General features: G+C 35.0%; 1 pseudogene across 1 annotated transcript; it reads right to left on the bottom strand.

Moving 5' to 3' along the window:
- Positions 1-1,627: 1,627 nt before the first annotated feature.
- On the bottom strand, positions 1,628-10,569 carry LOC143538701 (THO complex subunit 5B pseudogene; annotated as a pseudogene). Its single transcript, XR_013136297.1, has 3 exons — positions 10,412-10,569; positions 2,518-2,796; positions 1,628-2,128 (listed from the first exon to the last, which is right to left on the bottom strand). The product of XR_013136297.1 is annotated as a THO complex subunit 5B pseudogene (transcript).
- Positions 10,570-20,239: the final 9,670 nt, after the last annotated feature.

The raw sequence follows: 20,239 nt of genomic DNA, 5'->3' as shown, positions 1-20,239 counted from the left end.
ACTTTACTAATGAGAGGTAGGGGGTTCAAACCTCACTATCACCAATTTATATGGGAGATACGAGGGATGACCCTGACTTGCCAGGGTTCGAGTCCTGATCTCACCCGGTTTTACCGGCTCCTCGCTGTCGTGCCATTTGGCGGGCGTGGGGGTTGGGTTTTACCCGGTGAATCCCTCAATAGGTGGACCGATTGGGGCTCCGTCCGTCCGAACTAGTGGCTGACTCGGGCTACCTTTAGCCAATGAGGGCCGCGTACGAAGTACCCGGCGTTGCTTAGTTGGTCGTTCAAAAAAAAAGTAGATGACGATTTTGAAATATACTCCTATTTAAAAATTGTAAAGACAATAGCCCCATACCATACCTTCTAAAACTAGAAAGTGAAACATATCGTAGGTGTAGGGTACGTCAAACCCAGTACGACCTTTTATATATTACATAACTAGGGTATAGCCCGTGTTACACACGGGTGGATAAACATGTCAACAAACATGATAAATTTAAACAACAAATTCATGCATAACTAAGTTATTTAATAAGTGTTACCTTAAATTTAATCTTCAGATTCCAAAGAGTTTAAAAGATTATCAAAATTTGACTCATAATTCTCACACTCTAACAACCATTTTACCTTCTCGCTAACTTCATTTTCCAAATCCAAATGTGCCATTTCTTTTCTAACATTAGCAAAATACAAGAGATTCAAATCTCTTAAAAGAAAGATAGATTCTAATATTGATTTAGGATAGTGCCCGTGTTATACGCGGTGGAACATATTTAAAACATAATATATATGTAACATAATATAAATTTAATCAAATGCAAATGTTGTACTTATAAATAAATGATATGTTTCAATATTGTTCAATATTGTTCCAAATGATAGTATTTGAACTAACAATATATTTCAAACCCGGGTAATATTTAAAACGAAAGTACGAAATAATTCGTAGTAGTTGTAGAGATTATAATATTGGATTTAAAATTCAAATAGATTGGAAGATAATTTTGAATTTCAATTTGTTAAATATGTAAGGTGAAATTACATAGAACCTGAGTGACCTTAACTATGTAAGGTGAAATTTGAGTGCGTAATCAATTTTATAATTATCCATTACATATACTTATTTATGAAAGATATAATATAAATAGAAACGATAATAAAATTTTGAAATTAGAATCTTAAAACTAACAATATATTTCAAACCCGGGTAATATTTAAAACGAAAGTAAGAAATAATTCGTAGTAGTTTTAGAGATTATAATATTGGATTTAAAATTGAAATAGATTGGAAGATAATTTTGAATTTCGATTTGTTAATATTAAAGTCTATAACTTATTTTTGTAAAGTTCATATAAAGGTTGAAAATTATAATTAAATCATTATCATTATTATAAAATAAAGTCTAAATCATATGCCAAAGATGCATACAATTACCGAAAAATTAATTTGAATTTGTAATTTATATATATATACAATATTGTAATGTTTTTTATAACTAATAAAAATGTGTTTTTATTTATTATTATTTAATATTAATTTTAAAAAAATGTTGAGCTAAGTGAGTGCCTACCCCCCACCCTAACCAAATGTATAACAATCAAGTGATAATTACATATCAAAAGGATTTTGGCCCAAAAAAGTTAAGCTCAAATCGCAAAAAAACAAAACCAAATGGGCTTCAATAACTCAAAAACTGAAATTTCAGTTTTTGGTTCGGTTTGCACCCAAAATCGACCCAAACCAGCCAATGTAAATATAAAGGAATACACGATTGTTGTGAATGGTTACCATTTTCCTTATTAGCTTGTTGTCTGGCAAACGTATGAGCATCTTTCAAGCTTCCGACAATCTCAAGATCAATACTTTCACCAAACGCTTCTTTATGAGCCAACAATTGTGAGTAAATTACAAAAAGAGGAGGTGGAAGCAAATCTGCTGATTGATGTTGTTTCAGTTTTTTTGTGTGAAGAATTTCCAGTTGGTTTTGTACTGGCAAAGATGCTTTCTTTAGAGACTTAAGGTGTGAAGGAAGACTTGAAAGAAACTTTTTTCGGTTTGCGATTGTGTCTTGAAGGACTTTCTTTTGTTCTTCCAGTTTCTCGTGAAGTTTTGCCAATTCTTTTCGCTAACAAAAAATAACAGCAATGAAAACTTTGAATGTGAGCTAAACATTAACAGGATATGAATAGTCCATTAAACGAAACGAACCGAACGTTCAATTAACAGTTTGTGAACCATTCAGTGGGAAGTTCGTTAAACATGAACAAAAAAGTTTGTTCATTAAGCTAAACGAACAAGCATGAACACATGTCTCGGTCGTTCATTTAAATCCGTTAATGTACATTCGCTTACGTCTGTAGTTTAAGTTCGTTAACACATTCATTTAACAACACATTGTTCTTCACAATTATTATAGTAACCGCTTTTGGCTCAGTTATGTTTGTTCAGTTTGTTTACATGCCTAATAAACAGAATATCAAGTATTAAAGTGTGCTTGTTATTCAATATATATACCTGAAAGAGTTCAAAGTTGAGCCTTTTAAGCATCAGATTATGGGCAGTGTCAGTGGAGAGAAGCGAATTAATAATTTCTTGTGGCGCATCTTGAAAAAACTCTTGTTGAGGAACAAGTTCAATGTCTGGATACTTTGACTTAAAGTCTTTGCAAGCCTTTATTGCTTTAAGATAATGGTTTTTCTCATACATAAGATTGTGAAGTCTACAGGTGCTTTTGCATGCTCCGTTTCAGATTTGACAAGATCTTCTTCAAGCAAAATGAAGTGAATAAGGTAGTTTTAGTGACAAGACAATGGTAAGCCCTAACCTTACGAAGATGAACAAAAGCATCTCCACGGATGTTAGACTCGTTTGAAGCAAATCGTACGCTGACGTGTCTATTTTATATTCAAATCCATTATTATTATTATTATCTCCTCCGCCGCTGCTTTTATTCGGCAGTTTCAGTTTTTGAGTTGGGCTCAGTTCAGTTGGATTGGTAAAGGTAAAGCTCTCTTTTCTAATTTGGTTTAAATTTCTTTTCCAGAGACGGTCAAGTTTATTGAGGGTTGGTTTGGTACAGAATGATCAAGGAATGAAATACAATGAAAATTTGACAAAACTACGATAGAAAGAAAATTTACTAAAAAGAATGTTATATTAGTGTTTGATATATAGGAATAAAAGACAAAATAAAATAAAATAAAAATAGAGTCACAAGCTGGTTAATAGAATAAAATCACTTATTACTAGGGATGAGCATTTTGTCTCAAATACTCATACTTGTACCTGTACCCGTACTGATTTAGCCTATTTGGTACGACTTTGGTACTCATTTTTGTTGAATTTTGGTACGGGTACATTTGGTAATTTGTATCTGTTTGGATTATATAAGGGTTTAATTGGGATTCTTGATATTTAATATATAAAATAAAATTTTCAACCATGTAATTATTGAACAAGTACTAAACGTTTCTTCAAAATTAAATAATATGACATCCAAGACTCGAACCAACAAACAAATCACTTAAAGTCGGTGACCGAATTAGGGTTCTTCAATACTATCTTATAATTAAATCGACGGACAATTTGGTACATGTACTAATTTGGTACCCGTCATGTACATTTGCAAGTATCGATACCCGGACTAATTCAAGTTGTTTGTTACTCATACTGGTACCGGTTTCAAGATCGTCGAAAATTTGGAAATAAAAAGGCAAAGTGGTACAAAAACGGGTATTGTACCGAAATTCTCGTACCCGTACCATACTGAAAAATTTGGTACGAGTATTGGTATGTGTTTTTATTTGATTTTTGGTACGAGTAGAACCAGGTACAAGTACGGGTACTATCACACGCTCATCCCTACTTATTACCTTGTTTATTTAGTTCACTCTAAGTTACCCCAAAAATCATTATATTTAACCCACCCCTTGTTTTATTGCATTACGTCTCATTTTTACCCTACGTCACCTTCACTACCCTCCCAACACCGTTGTCAACCAAACAATTCAAAGTGATGATTCATTCCAAAAGCACATACCAAATAGACCCTTAGTTTTTAGCTTATAAATTGAATGCAACTATAAACCTAACAACGCTTGAACAAGTTACTAGTTGAGTTCTTTTGCGATTCTTTTGTCTATTTGTGTGTTCTTTAGTTGATTATACAACTGTTCTTGACTATTTAATTTTAAATTATTCTTCTGCTGTGATAACTTTTAATTAACTGTACAAAGAACAATTTGTTAGATTCGTGATCTAAGAAAGATATTTATAGTTAGGAAAAGATATGATAACCGTTACTAAAGGCTTTCATATTAAAATGTTTTTAAACTCTATTTGGCTACTATGATTTTGGATCATAAAAGGGAACAATTGGTAGATGCGATCAATTCACCATCGAGTTCTATAACTCAACATCACAAAATCTTGAGATGTCATTATTCTTTTACACTTTGAGAACTTAATAGGAATCAGTGATAGTGGCGTGTTGATAAATCCATTATTAAAACTCTTCGTCTTTAATTAAAGGTTGATGCTTTTATTCTGAAAAACTATGATGATTAAAGGTATAAAACGAGAGGTTGTGAAACATTGATCAATTCTTTCATCAAATGATACAAGATCTTCGCTCTGATATCACTTGTTCAAACAATTGTACTTGATTTAGAATCTAATAGTGATAACTGGTAATCAACAATCATAACATAAAGTGATATTATAAAGTTCTTATTGGTAGAGGTCAATGTCTATTCATTTTGACTAGTTTCTTGCTTAAATTGTTTCTTATTCTTCTAGTATGGGCCTAAGAAGCGTTACATACCACTTACACTCATATAAAGTGGTTTCTACGAGAATTATTGAATGATTGTGAATACAAGTGTGACACCCAACAATTCTACTAAAAAGTAGTATATATAATACATGTAGTGTATGTAGTGTATGTACAAGTAGATTTAGCACTCTTTTAATTATACCAACGCAACTAACCGATTTACAAGCTACTAGACGTTTGAACTGTCACATCCCGAAAACCTTAATCTAGGCAGCAGAAGACTTTGACTAAGTCGTTGTCACACCCCGACTTAGGGCCTAGGCGTGTGACCACAAGTTGATACCTGTTTTGTAAATATATCAGAGTTATGGGTTAATTTTAGCGCAAGACTTTAGGTTTGAATATAATATTAATTTACATTGAAAATTTACTTGGGAATTAAATATGCAAGTATTAGTTTACAAAATATATGAATCATATTACAAGGATTTTAGTTATAAAAAACGGAGCCATCTTGTACGCGCTTCTATCTTCATTAAGACTCCAATCCTTGCTAATGCTACTTATGCTTAATTACCTGCAATGGGTTGTAAAAATACGTCCGCTATATACTGGTGAACACGTATGACTCAATAAAACATGTGAATGACATTACAATACAAATATAGTTTTCTCGACAATCTCAGCGGAAGCTTTTCTACTTCCGGTATATGTACCACTTCCCTACACACATAACGGTATTCTCCGAGCCACGGGACCCTGAACAGAGAACTAGTCATGACCGTTTAGCCTGCGGCTACCTAGCCTTTGACTGATTAGGCTTAACAGTTATGTTTGGATCCAGACACATGCATATTCGGTCTGAGTTGATTTTATTCTCTACTTTGTATTATAACGTTTTAGAGATCATGTAATCTCATGAAATCATTGACTGAATCGTTAAGACAAACACCCGTTCATCATTGTCGAGTATAAATATGTTTTGATTGATTAAAAACGTTAACGTATTCACCTGTACCGTCGGTGTTGGAAAACCTTGACTGTGAATGATTGAGAATGATATTTAACCTATACATAAATAGATTTTTATAAATACCCGAATGATGTTTTGATTAAGCTATGATTGCTAAGCTTAACCTTGAAATCGTTTATCTTTGATTACTAATGAAAACACTTAGGTTTTATGTGACGTTTGATGTAGCATGCTTTGGCTTATAGGTTATAACACGTTGGTAAGTTTCTCCAGGCAAATAAACGGGTCCCTCGGTTGATTGGGATTTGTACGAATTACTTTTCCTTAGGCAAGAAACTTACTACTAGTGATATCACCCTTACAATTACTACATGCCCATCAAAATATATCTTTAGTTAACATTACTTTGCTATGAAGTAACGTTTATGAAAACTTTTTTATGAATGTGAATGTTTACAAAATACTTTCAAGGTTAAAGGCCATAGCCATGATTGATTGTCTAAGCTATAATTTAAATAACTTAAACATAATTCCTACCTTAGATCGGATACTTAGAATGATAATAAGAAAAAGGCATGATCTAGTTCTACTCGATTGTATGATTGCTAGCTTGATTATAACTTCATTACTTGCACGAACTTTGAGATAAAGACACGTCAGCTTGTTACGGCAACAGGGCATGTTTCCCTATGCTTATGTGTGTGAAAGTGAAGGTGAAATGGGATGAATGAGGCTCAATCCCGTAACCCTCTATTTATAGGCAGATTCTACCCCCCATCGCGATACGAGATGGGTTTTTTAACCCCGTCGCGTATCACGACGCCACAATTTGACGCCGCCTTATCTGCTCCTGACACGTGGCCTGTCATATCGTGCCACGTGTTGAGACGAGGTTGGACACGTGTCCAATGACTCAGCATAGTCATCGCGATACGCAATGACCATTGTGATTGGGCCGTAACGTATCGCTACACCGCCCATTTCTGGGTTGTTGTGCAAGTCCGTCGCGCTACACGATGGGCTTAATGCCTATCCCATCGCGTATCGCGATGGATGAAGTTTTCTGATTTTTTACTTTTTGGTCCCTATACTTTATAAGTTAATATATTTAGCTAAAATTTTATAGGGTTTAAGACGCGGTGTTATATCCTCCCCACCTTTTGAATAATCTCGTCCTCGAGATTTATTAGAATAGATAGGGATACTTCTTCTTCATTTTTGACTCGAGCTCCCACGTATACTCGGGTCCTGGTCTTGAATCCCCTTTGACTTTCACGAGCTTGAGTCATTTGTGCTTGAGAAACTTGATCATGCTATCTTCTATTTGAATCGGTTGTTCCACAAATTTAAGCTTCTCGTTGATCTTAACATCTTTTAATGGCATGGCAAGGGTTTCGTCAGCTAAACACTTGCATAGATTGGATATATGAAACACGTCGTGAATGCCTTTCGTTTCATCGGGTAACTCTAATCCGTAAGAAACTGGTCCGACTCTATCAAGTATCTTAAATGGTCCCACAAAGCGTGGACTTAGTTTCCCTTTCTTCCCGAACCTTACTACACCTTTCCAAGGCGATACTTTCAATAATACTCTATCGCCTTCTTTGAACTCTAATGGCTTGCGGCGAATGTCTGCATAACTCTTTTGTCTATCTCTTGCTGCCTTCAATCGTTCACGGATTTCTATAACTTGATCAGTGGTTCTTTGAACAATTTCGGGTCCTGACAACTGACTATCATCTATTTCAGACCAACATACAGGTGTTCTACACTTACACCCATACAATGCTTCAAATGGTGCCATTTGGATACTCTTATGATAAATGTTGTTATACGAGAATTCCATTAAAGCAAGATGAGTGTCCTAACTTCCTCCTAAGTCAATGACACAGGCATGAAGAATATCTTCTAAGGTTTGAATTGTACGTTCATTTTGGCCATCAGTTTGGGGATGGTATGCAGTACTTAAGTTTAATCGAGTCCCCATTGCCTTTTGAAAGCTTGACCAAAAATTTGAAGTGAAACGACTATCTCTATCAGAAATGATTGATAGCGGTACACCGTGTAAGGATACTATGTTTTCAACGTAGAGATGTGCTAACTTATCCATGCTAAACGTTTCTTGTATCGGAATAAAATGAGCAGACTTGGTAAGTCTGTCTACAATAACCCAGATTGCATCATTCTGGCGAGAAGTCTTAGGTAACTTCATGATGAAATCCATGGTTATCATATCCCATTTCCATATTGGTATTTCGGGTTATTGTAATAAGCCTAACGGCTTTTGATGTTCAGCTTTTACTTTTGAACACGTCAGGCACTTAGCAACATACAAAGAAATATCTTTCTTCATACCGATCCACCAGTAATCATTCTTTAGATTGTGATACATCTTGCCACTCCCCGGATGCATCATATACTTTGACTTGTGTGCTTCTTCTAGAATCTTGTCTCTTAAACTTCCGACCATCGGTACCCAAATCCTTGTACCGAGTCTAGTATTTCATCACTTCCTTTAACTAGTTGATCAATTGTACCGTTCTCTTTTTCGGCTTTAATGTTTCCTTCTTCCAATGCCAACATCTGAGCTTCTTTGATTTGACTAGCTAAATCAACTTTAAGTTCCAATTTAAGAGCTCGGACCCTCTTTGGTTTCTCATGTTCTTTTCTACTTAAGGCGTCAGCCACAACATTCGCCTTTCCTTCATAGTATATGATCTCACAGTCATAGTCATTAAGCGTTTCCATTCAAAGCCTTTCTCTTATATTCAATTCCTTTTGATCGAATATATGCTTCAAACTTTTTTGATCAGTGTATACGATGAACTTAACACCATACAAGTAATGTCGCCATAATTTCAACGCGAAAATTATAGCACCTAATTCAAGGTCAGGTGTGGTGTAATTCTTTTCATGAATCTTTAATTGTCTCGAAGCATAAGCTATTACTTTATTCCCTGCATCAAAACACATCCCATTCCCGTATGCGAAGCATCACAGTAAATGGTAAAGTTTTCTAGCATGAACTCACCTAGTGAAACGTGTAATAGACTTTTCTCAAACCAACTGAATGCACTTGACTTATTAACTTTTACTTAGTATAAGTTTTTAAGTGATGAGAGTGGGTTCAACAACTTATGACTATTAGACCTATGTATGCACTCACACACATATACACACATAACTTGACCCGATGACTCGTTGGTGATTTCAATTAACTTCGATAGTTTTAGGTTGTTCTTACATGTATCCTATGTCACACCATGGTCAATACATCAAGCAATTATCAAGTATTTTAAAATCTGAACAAGTAGTTTTTAGACAGGATTTCTCGTGTACAATCCAATTTATTTAACTAAGTAGTCCTTAGAAATAAATCCCACAAAATTTACCACAATGTATGGATTTGATTTCTAAAGATATGTTTATTATATTTTTTTCTTTGTGTAAACCATTCATGATAAATCAATCATCACGGGTAGGTACAGATAACTCATCATATTGAGCAACAAAAAGTATTGACTTGTTTAGCCCACCAAACTAAACCAGTTGAAGCAAGGACAATTGTGTTAGAATCCAAACTCAAAAGGTGAAGTTCTAGAAGTGGAACCAACCCATTTGGCTTTGTTATAAAAGAGTTATTATGTCAGAAGACTGACCAGAATTTGACTCCCCGCATCAGCTTTGACACGTTGTTTTGTAAAATCATAAAAACTATTCAAAATTCGTTTAAAAATTACAAATTTTACCTTTCTGAAAACTAGACTCAGAATACTATAGCCTTCAATAATTAATCAAATACACTTGATTATCATCGAGTTACAGCCACCACAATAAACAAAAATGAATCAGTTAGCAAACTGTTGTTATAAAAACTCAAACCCTAATATGTTTATGACATCTCTAGGGTTCTAATTCATCAATTAACATCATACATGTGATTTATCATCAATATTACAGAGAATTAAGATATAGGGTTTCATAATAACTCATCAAAGTTATGAGATAAAGGCATAAAACTTACCAACTAGTGTTAGGAATGATGAGAATCACTCAAAAACACCACCAATTGCAAGAAACAAGATTGAATTGAAGGTGAATTAGGGCTAGAGGTGCTGAAACTGTGACATAGTGGGAGAGTAGGAGAAGTCACGGCTGATTAGGGTTTGATATTTTTGTTAGTTTTATATTTAATCATAATTACAAGAATGGTCCTCATTAAACCAAGTTTTGGCTTTATACGCGCTTTTAACACCAACCAGATTATAACGAATCCATACAAATTGACCTGGAGATCTCTCTTCTAAACGACAAGCAATATTACCAACGGACCTCTAAATATCAAGAATGGCAGACTGATGATTCCTCAAAAGCAAATCATGATCAGCTAAAGTTTTCTACGTGGCCTGATCTCTAACAAGCATATGTTTCATCATCTCTTCTAGTCTTCCCATTCCACCACTCAAACCTTGCTCAGTACTCACACTTTTCCCATTACTTGAACTCTAAACATTCTGACCCACATTATACGGATCTTGCCCTCGGTTATAAGCAGCTTGAAACCAGGTGGTGCACCAGACGGACACCAATTTGAATTACTTTGATTCGAGTTCTTGTAGTTATTTCAATATTGATTGTTGTTGCTATAAGCGTTGGAAAACCTTTTCTGACCAGCAACAAAATCTACCTCTAGATTCATCAACGGGCACTCCAAAGTACCATGACTACCCCTGCATAACTCACATTTGTTGACCTTGGCCATGAGCTCCTTCACCTCTCTAGTTATACTTTCTAAAGGAGCAGCCACACTAGTGTCCATATTAACCTAGTGCACGCCTCGAGAAGATAAGGGTGTACTAGTAACGAAGATGGAATTCCCGTGACGTGGCCTTTTGGCGTATTCTGATTGAGTAAAACTTTCAAGCATTCCATTGCATAACATTCTTCTGATCCATCAGATTACCACACATAGCAGTGTCGAAACAGCTTGTGTCTTATAATTTAGCCCATTGTAAAACTTCTCAACAAAAGCCCATGGTGTAAGACCATTTTGTGAACAACGAGATAACAGATTCTGAAAACGCTCCCAAGCCTGATAATACGGTTCTTCCGGCTCCATGTGAAAGGAGTGGATTTGATCACGAAGGTGACATGCTTTAGCAGGCGGGAAGTACTTCTTGATCAATGCTGAACGAAGTGCCTCCAAAGTAGTGAATTTGCAGGGTGGTTGCGTGTTGAGCCAAAGGCTGTGCGTCCTGCAAGTGAAAATGGAAATAAATGTAAGAATATAGCATCTACAGTAGCATCTTGTAAACTAAACGATTTAAGAACGCGGCTGAGGCGGTTAATGTGTGCTGGTGCATCTTCGTCCCGCCCATGAAATTAATTAGCTTGGGTGACAGAATTCATGACGTAAGATGGAATCTGCCATGAGTTTGGGTTATTGATCTCGAGATGATGATCGACGACTGGTTTTCGGTTAAACCATCGAAAGCTCGCTCGTGAACGGTTCTGTTGTTTCTAACCATTTGAATGTCTGGTTGGCCTCTCGGACTTGACAGTGGTGAAATTTGAGGTGATGGTTTCAGTGTAGAACCAGACTCTGACGGTTGTTTTTATGCTGATAAACTAGCCTCGGATTTCAACGGGGAAATCCAAAATTATCCGGTGGTGGTCCTTGCGAACGAAGATGTGACATATACCTGAAAAACGCAAAAGACCAAGTGAGTAGACTCAAATACTTAAAATTATACAAAAATAAAGTGAAACTTAAATTAGACTCATACGACTCAAAAAACAAACAAAACAAATAGCACGTATGTAGCAAGTAAATCTAATCGAATCTAATAACGCAATCGCCAAGAGTCCTTGACAACGACGCCAAAAACTTGATGTGTTGGAAGTAGTCAAATAATTATTAACTAAATTAGGCTAATCTATACACTAAGTTATAATTCTAGACTCTTAAAACTCGACTAAACTACCTATCGGACAGTGAATCGATCGACTATAATACAAATAAGTAAGTCCGGATATCGAACCCACGTGACTCTTTAAATTACTTAAATTAACTAATTAGACTCAACAAACTGACATGACTATGTATTTTTATATTTGTTTAAAGGGGTTTTTAATTACTAATATTAAACTATTAAAATAAACTAATTGAGAAAAGACAAGTAATAAAACATAAGAGAAATACGTTTAACTGATTCAGATGGTAATGAAAAACCAACTAGGCTGGAATCCCCAAAGTTTCAGTTATCAAATAGCTGGAAAATAATAGTTATAGAATTGGGATCGTAAAATAGACACTTAAAAGAAAACCCAAACAGGACCCATGACCCTTTTCAAAAAGACACCTATGGGTATCTAACAAGTTTTAAGACACACCAGTTTATATATTAAACTCCCTTGCGGTTATCTAATTAATTATGAAAGAGTACCTTTATAGTGAAATCCTACCTTACCAGGAGAAAAAAAGTAATTTGATAAACTTAATTGACTCGCTAGACAATATTAATTAATCAAACCTAGACGGACTCCTAACAAAGAACTAAATCTAGCAATCTTAATCAATAAAGATCTAACAATAACCTATCACCTTACAACTTTCTAGGTTAGCAACACATTTTTATTCGTTTGACTAATAATATTATTCCTATGATCTTATTCGAATTCAATCATAAACTAGTAAAAAACACACAGTAGATGACCTAACAAAATCCTATCATATGAAACAAACACTAAGGATAATGTGGAATAATAAAAATAGAACAAGTAAAACTAAGTGCACATACGCATCAATTAAATAAAATCAAATAGTTTACTGAATCATAAAACTATAACGAAAAGCAACAATCCAACTAAAATCAAAACATCAACGATGGTTCATCATAAGCCTAGGCAGTATATAGAGTTTAGCCTAGCATATTTAAATATAACAAAACAATAATAATAGAAAACATGGTGAAAATAATGAAAAGGAAAGATCAAAGGTGATAAAACCCGTAATCTTTAATCTTGAATGTAGAGCTCTTCACCGGATGATTCCTTGCCTTCAAAACCGCCAAATATTACAATCCAAAGCACCAAACAACTCCAAATTCAGCTCTGGTTCATGGGGTATTCTTCAGGTTAAGGATAAGGGTGTATTTCTAGTGAAATGGGCCCAAAACCTGACCAAAATTGGAAACTTTCGGGAAAAATAAGTTGGCCACGCCGCGTGACTAAGTATGGGGTAGCTGGTGCGCCACGCGGCGCGACGTGCTCTAATGGGGGGCCAGTCTCACCGGACGGTCTCACTGGTTCTCCTTCCAGTTCATTTCCTAATGCGTTCCGGCTTCTCGTTTAGGCTTATTTTGACTCGTTTTTCGCCTTTTCAATTACGATCAACTTTCGGAACCAACAAAACACAGTTATGTTAGTAGTATACAAATCTTAACTAAAAACGAACAAAAACTAATTAAATATTATATAAAATATACAAGGTGTAACATCCCGAGACTTCCTTGAGTAATATTAAAATATAAATTTCGCCGGAAGAATCAATTTGAGTTAGTATAATAATAATAATAATAATAATAATAATAATAATAATAATAATAATAACAAAGATAGAAGGATGGTGGGTTAAAATATTTGGAATTAAATCATATACTTAGGGAGCATAAATACCCCTTAAACCCTAAATCCTTTCCATCTCCATCATTCTACACCTTAGCCTACACCATAAAAAACACACCCTTAAGCCAAACACTCTCTACACTATTCTATTCAATGATCCAAGACCAACCGAAGGTAACAAATTATTTATCTTAGCTAACCCAACAATTTTGAACCTGACACCGCAGCCCCGGGATGCCGAATGAGTAGTTTGAATCTAGATTTAGCTTATTCGGGTGTTTAATCAACCAAAAACGAGCTTAAGGGCCACCTTAGCTCAGATCTGGACACCCCGAAGCTACCTAGGTCATAAACAATCAAACTCCGGCTAATCGTGGTGTTTAACGGCGGCTGACGGCGCCGGAATCGAAGAAAAATCTTAAAAACGCGAAGTAGAAAGCTGAACATAATATAGAGGGCGTATAAGTAAATACGCCGTATAAGTATGAGTAGCGTATAAGTACAAAGCAACGTATATGATTGTGATGTATATGTCTGCAATGTATATGTATGCCATATCTATGAGACGTATATGTATGCAAGGTGTATGTATTAACATGTATGTATATGCACACTATATGTATGAGATCCGCATATGTACATGTACCGTATATGTATGGTGTGTATGTATATGCACCGCATATGTATATGTACCGCATATATGTGAGAGCCGTATACGTATGGCGTGAATGAATATGCACCGCATATGTATATATATACCGTATTGCATATATATATATAGCGTGTATGTATGTACGTGTACTGTATATGAATATATAACGAGTATGTATGTGAGCCATGTATGTGTATATGTATATAATACCGTATATGTATGCATGTATAACGTGTATGCATGCCATGTATGTATGTATACTGTATATGTATGTATGTATGTATAACGTGTATGAACGTATACCGTATATATATATATATAACGTATATTCATGTATAACGTATGTGCATGTATGACATATAGGTATGTATGACGTATACGTATGTGAGCAAAGAATACGGACTTGTACGGTATATACGCTAAGAACAAAGAACCAATTAATAAGGAAAGGTAACATTTAAAATGGGGAATGACTTAGAAATATGATATAATTAGGATTAGCTAAGTGATACTTGTTAATTGATACACAGTTAACCGTGCACAGCTTAAGAAGGGCATTACCATAAATTTAGAACGGAATTGTTTACAATTGGGTTTCTAGACCTATTTCCTTGTTATGTTTTCGGGGCTGTGTGCATACTCGATGTGATTAGTTAATACACTTACCTTAAGTGGTAAGTGTATGCTATGTGAATGATTTATGATTGTTGTGTAAATGATATATAAATGTGTTATGAATGATTTAGGAATTTTAAGAGTATGTATTAAATTACATAAATATGAAAGTAATGAAATGAATGAATGATGGTATGGTTGCATGGAAAGGAGGGCACCAGACCCATAATATCTGAGGATGGAACGCACTGGACCCTAACAATATCCGAGGATGGAGGGCACCAGACACTAATAATATCGGTATGTAGGGCGAAATGCTCTTTATAATGTAATAATAGTTATGAATTTATTGTGTATGATAAAGAAAGACAATATGAAAGAATGAAATTATATATGCAAGTAAGTAAATAAGAAAGGTAACAGGCTAAGTATGTTATGTATCTTCGGATACATATATATATGTATGTATGTGAATGTATCGTATGTCATCTTATTAACTAGAACTCACTCAGCGTAGTTGACTTTTAGTATGCATACATGTAAATAGATTAAAGCAACTGGCTTGAGGGAGACACATGACATGATCTGAAGCGGCTGGAATCTAAAGAATAATTGTCATGATGTTTTGATACGATATTTTATATTATGCTTTAAAGACAAGATTTGAACGTTTTGTAATGAATGGTTACTTTTATTATTCTGCAAAAATTTAAATTAACTCTAATATTTAGAATTATGTTTATGAGTAAATCCAACGCCATGTAGGGCACTGGGAACAGGGCCTTACACAAGGGAAATATATATTTATCATTATATCAAATATCCCACACTTACTCTTTTTTCGTCCCTGAAAAAGTCTAATGCAATGGAATCAAAATCGGAAAATATAGCCTTAAAAACATATAGATTATTTTAAAGCTAAAAAAAACGCAAAAACCGCGATCACTGATATTGTTGGCCACTTAAACCCATGCCTTGATCTTTACAAGAACAAATAAGATCCAACAATTTCTTTTATTTTATATAACTAAGTGGTTTACACAGTTATGACCCGTTTATTATTAGCTTTTACCAAACCAGAGCACCCCAACTTGACTTAACCTCAAAATTAGCAGATTTAAAATCTCTGTAGCTCTTTGCTTCCATGAATAGTTAAGAAGATCAAGGGTATTGTTTATCCTCCTATATTTAAGCATCAGAGTTTACCAAAGCATCCATTAGGTACGATTAAGGTATAATTAATTAATTAGCTAATGTTCCCCACAACATGACATACCCCCCCTTTATCAAGAAATACCCCAAACCCATCACCATAGGTGAGTATGCACGAATGCATATGTAGGGTTTACATGTGGCATGTCCCTTGTGGTCCGTTTCTTAATGGTAATAAGACGCGAGCAAGGGGACCCCACATGGCTAACAACGTGGATGATCAAGTCAGTTGTATATTTGTACTTTAAGTACGTAATGATCAAGTTTAATGACTTATGTGGCAGATAACTGTGGGTTTGCTCTTTTTATAAGCTTTTTTTTAATATTCACAACCCATTTAGGAGTTGTGAATATCAAGATGATAAACCGCATACAGACCCATAGTCTCCGCACCCGAGGCATCCCATCAATACAAAATTTAAGGTTATAGAACCATACGCCAATGAAATATAAAACACTAAAGCTAGACAATTTAAGATTTATATCACCGGCTACTTGGCATACTCTAACGTTAAACCTACCCAAGCATCATATGATAACGTATTAAAATTTAAAATTCAATATATTTTTAACCTTCATACCAAAAATTGAGGCTTGAGTATGGCCCGACCTTTCATTACTTATTTTCCACTAACAAAACGCTTTTGAAAGCGCATGATCCAGATCAAGCATGACATCATTTACGTGAAAACGTTATGATTCGGATCAATTAACTAGTTATTTGGTATACTAAACAGCATTGCGGAATAATATTGTAAAGGATTGAGAACACATTCACTTGTAAGCACTAATATATTGATATTATACTTATAGCACAAATAAGCACTATTGCACAACTGTTACAAATTGATAAACATCAAATCTATATATACTGCTACAGTGTACCCGTATAAGCTTGGTCAGCGTATAAGCTTATACTCCCGTATAAGCTTATACGTCTTTAAGGCTTATACGCTACATAATACAACCTTCCTAATGATGACATTTTAGCCCCTTATACAATATAAATGACACATTTATCCCACTAGACCTAGCATTAGACATTAATGCTCTAACAAACTCCCCCTTGGATATTGCTAGGTCTTCAATCCATACCAAAAACTCTTTTTTGATACTCCTTCCTTGCTTCATCAAACGAAGGCTTTGTAGAAACTTATCTTTATATTGAAATTTATTTCATGACGCATCCATAACTCGATCTTTAAGTTTAGCTTCCAATTCAGCTTCAAGTTTCTCTTGCTCTTTAATAACAGCCCTCCAATTAGTTTCCCATGCTCTACCAGAATGTATTTTCTTATCAAAGCATAAGTCCACAACCTTTTGAAACTGGTTGGCTTGTGTCTTTACTTTCTCGTCATTACATTGTATCTTGTTCATATGCAGTGTCTCAATATCTTTCAAAGAACAGTTTATCAACCACATTGGATCTTACACTCTAATCACATCGTACTTTTCATTCCCACAATCCAAATATATGCTTGCTTCACCAGTCAACGCTAAATAAGACCAACAAAGGAAGTAAGGAGAAAATCCTGTTCCATTGGGTACAACGGTATAATGCGAAGTGAATCTGGCCTTGTTTACCCCAAAGTTCTTATTAATTCCCCTTCTGGATTCTTACGATTTCTTGATTTGAACACCTTAGGCAACTAAGGTGTCCATTTTTTGAAACCACGTTTAGCTTCTTTTACTATAAACTCCCAAATCTCTTTCACCGGACCACTTTATGGTTTATACAACAAATCATAATGCATACAGATATCGTACGCATCAGACCACGACAAACTTTCGAACTCCATTAAACTATTGAAGTATTGCACTCCAAATAGGCTATGCATTCCAATCTTCTTAATTTTACTCAAATACGCAATACTCAGACATTTTCCCTTTGCAACGTCCTTCTCAGTCTTATGATAATACTTAATTAGATTTCAAAAAACTTGCTTAGGAATTTCAACACCATCCGGAAACCAATCCTTCATCTCATCTTTACTAAATTTTTTTGATTGTTTGTTCGTATTTGGCTCCATCTCTATTTCCTTATCAAATACTTCATCAAAAGTATGAAATTCTTCTTGTTCGCCAACATACCTGACAACTTCTGGTTTATCCATAAACTTTTCATCAGTATTCAACCAGTCGGCATCAATATCTAGTTCAGGAATATCTTTTTTCAGAATTAAACGTCAAGTCATCCATAGACACTTACAACATCTTTGTCAAAACAGATTTATCTATTGGAATCTCCCCATCTTCCAAATCATCCTCCATGTTAGAAAACGTAAGTTAGAAGTAATTAAATCTTCTAATTACTCTAAAGATTTGTCAGTCGGTGCACTCTTAGATTCTGATTCTTGTTGTGGATCATTTTGTTGAACATCTCGACCAACAGAATCAAAGTTCTTATCAGACTTACCAGCAACCGCACCACCACTACCTTGCGATGTGTATCATTATCATCTAAGTCATCAAAATTATCATTATCAAAATCACCAAAGTCCAACATTTCCTCATCTTCTTTATCTTCTTCTTCCTCCCCAACAACTTTTACATCATCATCAACTTGAATTGGTTGTTCAACAGGATCAACAGATTCAACAAATACTGGCTCATTATTCATCACTGGCTCATTAACAGATTCAGTAACATGACTAGATTCACCAGCTTGCACAGAAGCTTCAGCCACATTTTCAATAATAGGCTCTTCAATTTTAGTTTTTCCTTTATTAGCAGCCTTTTCCAAATCATATTCCACATGAAAAGATGCTTCAGCTACACCAATATCACCACCATACACCCTTTCAAACACGGTGCTATCAGCTTCAGCTCTGTCAACTTCGGATTTAAAACAAATACCCAATTTATGCTCAATAATAACAAATATTTCATGTGTTCAACAAGAAAATCATCATATAATTTCCTTTTATGCTCACTTTCATCCAACCTCTTCTTGATTTCATTGTTATCAGCTTGTAAACGATCATTCTCATCAACAAGACTTGTTATCTTCACTTCTTGACTTGCAACTTCATTTAATGAATCAACCTCTTCTTTTGAAGGACCATCAATTTTCAGATACACATCAGAAAATGATTGTTGAGAGACTTTCGATTTAGATTGTTGAGAAACTTAGGAGCAGCTTTTGGTGTTTCCTGATGCACAAAATTATCAACCTTGGGTGTATACTTTTTGGTTATTGGTGTCTTCAACAAATGATCAATCGCATTATCTAAATTCACTTCAAAATCAGGTGTTTTATCAGCTTAAGGTGCTTTAAACACCTCTGGAATTTTATCAATAGATGTTCATTGAACATCTTCAACATCATCAGGCTTATCAACTGAACACTTATCAATTACTGATATTTTCACCATATGCTTGACTCTCTTTTCTTCTTTGGCTTACTTGTTTCTGGAACGTATGTTTCATCATCATCATCAAACTTTTTCTTTGATCTACGTTCATGAAAAAAATCATGCATAGCTCGAGGATCAGCTAAGACATTCTTTGGAACCTCATTATCAGATTCTGTCTCTTCATCATCAACCAAATGATCATCAACAACTAGTTGTTGTTGAGCTGGAATAGGAGCAGGAGGTGTAACAACCTCAGTCTTAACAACACGCTTACGTTTCTTTTTAATAGTTTGTGACCCTTCAACTTCAGCATCTTCAGCTTTCACAAACCATTTACAACCCAAAGAAACATAACCCTGCATCCTGACATTCTCATTCTCCCTGTCAGAATCACTATCATCTTTTCTCCACTGATTATTAGATGGAGCAACATAATCAAGATTTAGTAAATGTCCAAACAAAGCTCGGAACTTAGGAATTTGTTCCTCGTTCCTTTTCCCGTAAGACCTTAGTTTAGCACACCCAGTAACAAACATGTGAGCTTGCTTCATCTCCTCCCCGGTCTTATCAATGTCAGGAAATTGATGATCAATAATCAGCTGTATAACCTCAGATACATCAACCATTTATTGTCAAAATATAGCTTCATGTGCTCGAATATAACTTTATAAAAGTTATATTTCAAGTTTAATCCCAAAGCAATCATCATGCACATTTGGTAATCCAGATTTCTTTATAACCACCCTTCCTGTGCCCAAAACAATGCACTATCACATGTACCAAGAACTTATAAGGTCTTGACAACCCAGTCTTCAAGAACCCCCTGTTCAAATTGTTTTGGTATCCCATTCTCAACAAACAACCCTTCACCATTCGTTCATCCAACGAAGTAGGATCAGTAGATTCATCACCTAGTTCCAATACATCCCTTAAGACTTACTCAGAAACAATAATCTCTTTGTTTTTGACCACCGACTTTATACATTCTTCTTCAAGCTTTGCGTTACCCCAGAATTCAGCAACCAGCT

This window comes from Bidens hawaiensis, unplaced genomic scaffold, assembly GCF_021521415.1.
Source record: "Bidens hawaiensis isolate Kalapana, Puna unplaced genomic scaffold, B.hawaiensis_p1.1 tig00011690_1, whole genome shotgun sequence".
Taxonomy (NCBI): domain Eukaryota; kingdom Viridiplantae; phylum Streptophyta; class Magnoliopsida; order Asterales; family Asteraceae; genus Bidens; species Bidens hawaiensis.
The sequence above is the reverse complement of the archived record's forward strand: the minus strand, read 5'-3'. Positions and strand labels throughout refer to the sequence as shown.